Raw genomic sequence first — 6413 nt, 5'->3', positions numbered from 1 at the left:
CGAAGCCCTGTGTTGCTAAGTTATCTCATTTAGTCCTGAAGACGGGGAAACACACCCACGGGGCGCAAGGTCACACATTTGAAGGAGAGAAGCTATGATCACCCCGGGGGTCTAACTTCAAAGCGTGTAAGGCTAGCAACCGCCCACTGCTGCCCTCCCTACCCGCGGTTACAGGGACCCAAATAAAAACGAGACGCCATTTTTTCAGTCTCCTAGATCCACAGACTTTGAAGTTTGCCAATACCGAGTGTTGGCAAGATGCGAGGAAATGCTTGTTCAAAGAGAATGTGATTTCTGTAACCTTTTTGGAGAGAGTAATTTGACAATGTCAGTGACCAAAGGGCTTTGAATCAGCAATTTCACTACCAGGGAATTCTCCCAACTGTTATTTTTGTACCAATATCCAATGATTTATCTATAAAGATGTTTATTGCAACATTCCGTGTGTGTGTGTGTGTGTGTGTGTGTGTGTGTGTGTGTGGCAAGAAAAAAAACAGGAAACAATCTAATTGCCCATCAATAGAGGAGCCTGAATAAATTATGGTATATTAATACAATGCAATATTATCAGTCTTTAAAATGTAGATATATACGTGCTGATACAGGAAATCTCCAAAATGTGATGAATTTTAAAAATTGCAGTATTATATATATATATGTATGTATATGTATATGTGTATATATATATGTATGTATATATATTTGTGTGTATATCTACATCTACCTTTCAAGAGAAGGATCCAATTTGTGTGCGTGTGTATAGAAAATTCCTGGAGGGTAGTGCTCGCTTTGGCAGCACATATACTAGAAAATTCCTGAAGGGTAAACAAGAATTGTTAATGGTGGATCAGGCTGGGGAGGAAAGTTTCTGAGTTTCTTCGCTTTTCATTTTTAGCATTCCTGTGTTAAGCTGTTCGAATGTTTTTCAGTGCGTATATACCTTAATAATTACAAATAAAAGTTGAGAAGCAGTGTGCCTGAACCTTTTGGGTTAGGAAAAGCCACAGGAGAAAACAGAAAGGGAGGAAGAAAGGGAAAACACTTTTTTTTCTCTTTGTTTCCATGAAGGCATAAAGTGCTTTGAGCAGTGCCTGGCTTAAAGTAAGCTCAATATTGGTTTTCCTCTTACCTGTCTCACTACTTCTCAGGCTCTTTGGCAGTCTCTTCCCCTTCTAAATGACCTCTAATTTTAAAGTTCTTCAATTTTTGGCCAGTGGGGAGGACCTTGTCTGTTCCCGTGGCTTTAAATAACATCTGTGTATTGACAACTCACTAATTGAAATTCAAGCCCTGACCTAACCTCAGTATTTCAGACTCATTTGTCTACTTGCTGACTTGACATCTCCCTTTGAATGCACATCTTAAATTTAATATTTCCCCCAAAAACCTCTCTTGATTCCATTCCTTCCCCAAACTTCTTCCTATCTTCTCCATATCAATAAGCAGCACCACCACCAACTTCAAAAGAGGGTGGCTTTCATTCATCCCCTCTCTTTCACCTCCCATATCTGAACCAACAGCAAATCTTGTTATTTTTACCCTCAAACACATCTGGAATCTGTCTACTCTCCGGCTGTAATGCTTCCTCCCTAGCTCAGGACACCAGGATCCTTCCTCAGAATTACTACACGCTACTAGTACTCTAGTCTTTCATGCCTCTGTTCCATTTTTGCTCCTTACAAATGTCTTCACACGGTTGCCGAAGAGATTTAAAAATACGTGTATATAAATCAGATCGTGTCACACCCCCGCTCTATCATTTAAATGCTTTCAACCCCAGAAACAGAAACCCCAGCTAATGGAAACTTAAACCGTAAGGAAAGTTATTTTCTCTTTAACGAAAAAAGATGAAGATGGGTGTTCTCAGGATTGGTTTAGCAGTTTGGCGATGTCATCAAGGACTCCAGTTCTTTCTATTCTTTCCACCATCCTAAGTCTGTTGACCCTCATCCCCAGGCCTGTCATGGTGGCAGGATGGCTGCCACAGCTCTGTATGTCACATCGAAACACGACAACAGCCAAAGCAGGAAGAGGGAGGAGGCAAACAGCTTTACTTACTTGTGGCTCTACTATGAGACATAAAAATGTTTCTCAGGAGTGCCTGGGTGGCTCAGTCAGTTAAGTGTCCGACTTCGGCTCAGGTCACGATCTCACGGTCTGTGAGTTCGAGCCCCGCGTCGGGCTCTGTGCTGACAGCTCAGAGCCTGGAGCCGGCTTCAGATTCTGTGTCTCCCTCTCTCTCTGCCCCTCCCCTGCTCGTGCTCTGTCTCTCTGTGTCTCAAAAATAAATACAAACATTAAAATTAAAAAAATATATTTCTCAGAAGCTTCCAGTGACTTCCCCTTATAGCTCATTGTCCAGAACTGGTTAAATAAATGATGATTCATTCCCCAGGGCTAGATGCATTGCCACCCAAGCAAAACTGGTGCTCCAGTAGCAAGGAAGAGGGCTTATGACTATTAGGTAGCCACATTGTCTGCTGTAACTTTGAGTTCCCATGTAATCTAATGCCGGCTACCTCTTCGGTGTCACTTCTTAACCCCCTCTGCCCCCCGCCCAGATCTCTCTTAGTATGTTCATTGGCCTCCTTTCAGTTTCTCAAACATATCCATCACCTCCCTGACTCATGGCCCTTTACATTTGTTGCTCCCGGCACTGGGATATTTTTTCTCTGGTACTTAAAAGTCCGGCTAGTGGTCATGCTTATTTTTTTAGATCGTAGATCAAATGTCATGCCCTTAGAGAGGCCGATCTGTCCACTGGGTCTAAATTAGGTTCTTATTCCCTCTCTAACCTATGACCTTCTCTTTCACCCCCAACTCCCAAATTCCTCCCTAGTATCTATCACCCTGTTATTATCTTAGGTTCACTTATTTATTATATTTCTTCTCCCACCAGAATATAAAGCCCACAAAGGCATAGATTGTTTCTTGTTCACCCTCGTACCTCCATTGTCCAGAACAGTACCCTAGCATACAGTAGGTATTCAATACATATGTGTTGATAGATGCATGAGGAATGAATGAATGGAAACAAGGATAAGAGGAAAGGTGTAGGACTAGATAAAGACAGAAGAGGGTGAAAAGGAATGAAAAGAGGTATATTTTGGTAGGAGAAGAAGGGGTAGATGTAATGACATCATCTTAGCCATTGCTGACTTTGGGTCCTAAATCCCGTGCCCAGGTTCAGTGGATACATTTTACAAGTCTTGGAACTAAATCAAACTCTTTTCTACTTTCTTATATTGGATAATAAATATAATTCCTTGGAAACTGCTTTGGGTCATAATTAGCCTACTGCCCCCACGGACATAGAACTAGTCAGCTGAAACTCAGAGGAGCAAATTACTTTTTCTTGAAAAGAAATTACTTTAAAATGGAAGGATATGGACTGTGTAGTCCAGAATGCCCAACGGCAGTCCTTGTGGAAGAGTTTGTGTGGTTTTAAATAAGTACTGAGCCTACAAAAGCCAGTGAATCAAAGTAGAAGCCAAAGAGTAACATATGAGTCTGACTCATAAACTCTAATAAAGTTTGTGAAATAGATCCCATGTGTGAGTCCAGATCCCAAATGACTTCAAGGTTGTTAAACGCTGTGCAGTTGCAATTTAATTCCTTCCTTGAAAGCTTTCCTGATACTTGGGGAAATCTGGAGAAGTATGGGCACTTAAAGAAATACTCAAATTGCCAGCTCCCATTTTGTATATTTATGCAAAGGCCGCTATTCTGGTAATACAGTGCTGCTTTTTTCTTTAAGTGGATTTCTCTCTGAATCATTTGGAAAGTATTATACACCTCGATGATTTTCTTATCTGCATTTGAGGGAAATGGATCCACCCTGTTATCTCTTTAAGTGTATGTAAGAGTTCTACTGTAGGGCATTTCACTGTGATGCCACTAAGAATCCTCTTGACGGGTTATTTTAGGACAGAAGGAAGCTCACATAAGGATGTGATTGCTTTTCTTATTTAAGTGTATATTAAATATTTTTACATTGTTATTATGAATATTTTATACACAAAAATATAGAATTATGATAACCACTATATATCCATCACCCAGATTAACAATTGTGAAGATTTTGCTACATTTGCTGTATCTATTCCTTTTTTTCATTTGCTGGAGTATTTGAAAATAAAATCTTAGACATCAGATCATTTTACTAGTACATACTTTATTAATTTTTTTAATATTTATTTTTGAGAGAGAGAGAGACAGAGCACAAGTGGGGGGAGGGGCAGAGAGAGGGAGGCACAGAATCTGAAACAGGCTCCAGGCTCTGAGCTGTGTCAGCACAGAGCCTGATGCAGGGCTTGAACTCATGAACCACGAGATCATGACCTCAGCTGAAGTCCAACCCTTAACTGACTGAGCCAACCAGGCACCCCTGCTACGACATACTTTAATATGCATCTCTAAACAATGTTGATATTTGCCTTACATAAACACAAGGATGTTACCATACCTGTCAAAATTAATTGCTTAGCATCATCCAATGCCCACACCATAATCAAATTTTCCTAATAGTCTCAAATATTCTCTTTAAGTTGGTTTGTTTGAATCAAGGCCCCAATGAAGGCCACGTATTACATTTGATTGTCAGATTTCTGGAGTATTTTTTAATCTAGAGCATTTCCCCTGACTCTTTCCTTTTTTTCTTCTTCAATGTCATTGACTTGTTGTAGACTAATTGGATCAGTTGTCCTATAGAATGTCCTACGTTCCAGATATATCCACCATATTTCCTTTAATAAGTCAAGTTAGCTCTAGAGCAACACTGTTCAATAGAAGTTTCTGTGATGATGGAAATATCCTACCTGCCTTGTCCAATACAGTAGCCACTCGCCACATGTGGCTAGTGGGCACTTTACATGTGACTAGTGTGAGTAAGGAACTGAATTTTAAGTTTTATTTAGTTTTAGTTAATTTAAACACAAATAGCTATATATGTCTATCTTATTAGTGCAGCTCTAGTGGCTTGATGAGATTCAACATCAACTTTCTTGGCATAGGGTGGTTTCTACAATCACATAGGGAGACATGATGTCACTTTCAGTGATGTTAAGATTAATTAGTGCATTCATTAACTTTTTAAAAAATATAAACTTCATCTTTGTGCAGTTGATGAGAAACGAGGAAAGGGCCCAGCACAGTTCATTGAGCTCTGTTACACATTCATAGTAAAAGTTAGAAAGATAAACTTTTCTCGTCTGTATGTCAAACTGTAAGAAAACTAAATTGTTGACATTTCAGAGAAAGATTTTAGAGAAGGCAGATATAAAGCAATTATTTCTTGGGTCTCGAGATTGGGTCTGTGCTTTAAAAAAAAAATCGGTGATTTGAAAATGCACCTTTGCTGAAATAATCCAGATTGTTTCATATACTTGGATGTTTTTTTTTTCTTCTGCTTTTCAGGCATTTCTCACAAATGCTAATGAGCAACTCACTTTGGAAACTCAATCTGCTAGTGTTATTCACATTTGCTAATGAATAACTCACTGTATCAAAAGAATGTAGGCCTAACAAATGGATCTGAGTCCACATAAACTAATGGCCCAGAACAGGACTTTGGAAGTCTTTTTCACTTGTTATTGAATACAGCTGCCCTTGGAGAGACACTTTGCTCTAATAAGTGGGCATGAATGTTCTGGAGAGAAGAGCCCCCTTTTCCTTACTTGCTGCTTTTGTCAGATAAGCCGGGTGGCCCTTCTTTTTGCTGTGCTAGGAACTGACGGCAGGTTGGAGGGCGGGACAGTAATTCTAAAACCTGGTTTGACTAACTCTATCCCTTCCAGATTGACTCAGAAAAACTACAGCCTGTCTTCCCAGAAAAATGCACATATGCACATGAAGGAAAAGTTGCCTATTATTCCAGGAGTTGTAGGACCCCTGAGACAGCCAGGGATCGCCAGATAAGACATCCTGCACTGGAAGCTGAAGAGCAACCACGCTTGGTTGTGGATGTTTCCATGGCATGCAGTATATATGATACAGCCCAAAGAGCTGAAGACTCCAGTTCCTGGTCCTCCTAATTTAGCCACATTTAGCCTTTTTATTATTTTATGTTTTCTACCTGTTTTAATTTGTTTTCTTTTTGGATTAGATACTGCAAATACTTGGCAAAAATGTTCAAAAAATACCTAAGGATATTCAATGAAAAGGAAGTTCCTTTTCTCTCTCTCTCTCTCCTCTAGGTCCCCTCCCTAGAGACATCCACTATTAGGTGTTTCTAGCATATCCTTTTAGGAATGTTCTAAGCCTGTATGTACATATCATATGCCCTGTCTCTTCCAAAAGGCAGCATACTCCACACATTTTTTGTTCAATGCTTTTTGCCCCCTTAGTCCTATATTTTCGGGAGGATTTATTGCTGAGATGTGCATCTCAGATTCATACTTTTTCCATGCTGCAGA

The sequence above is a fragment of the Prionailurus viverrinus genome, chromosome D4 (assembly GCF_022837055.1).
Source record: "Prionailurus viverrinus isolate Anna chromosome D4, UM_Priviv_1.0, whole genome shotgun sequence".
NCBI classification, from domain to species: domain Eukaryota; kingdom Metazoa; phylum Chordata; class Mammalia; order Carnivora; family Felidae; genus Prionailurus; species Prionailurus viverrinus.
The sequence above is the reverse complement of the archived record's forward strand: the minus strand, read 5'-3'. Positions refer to the sequence as shown.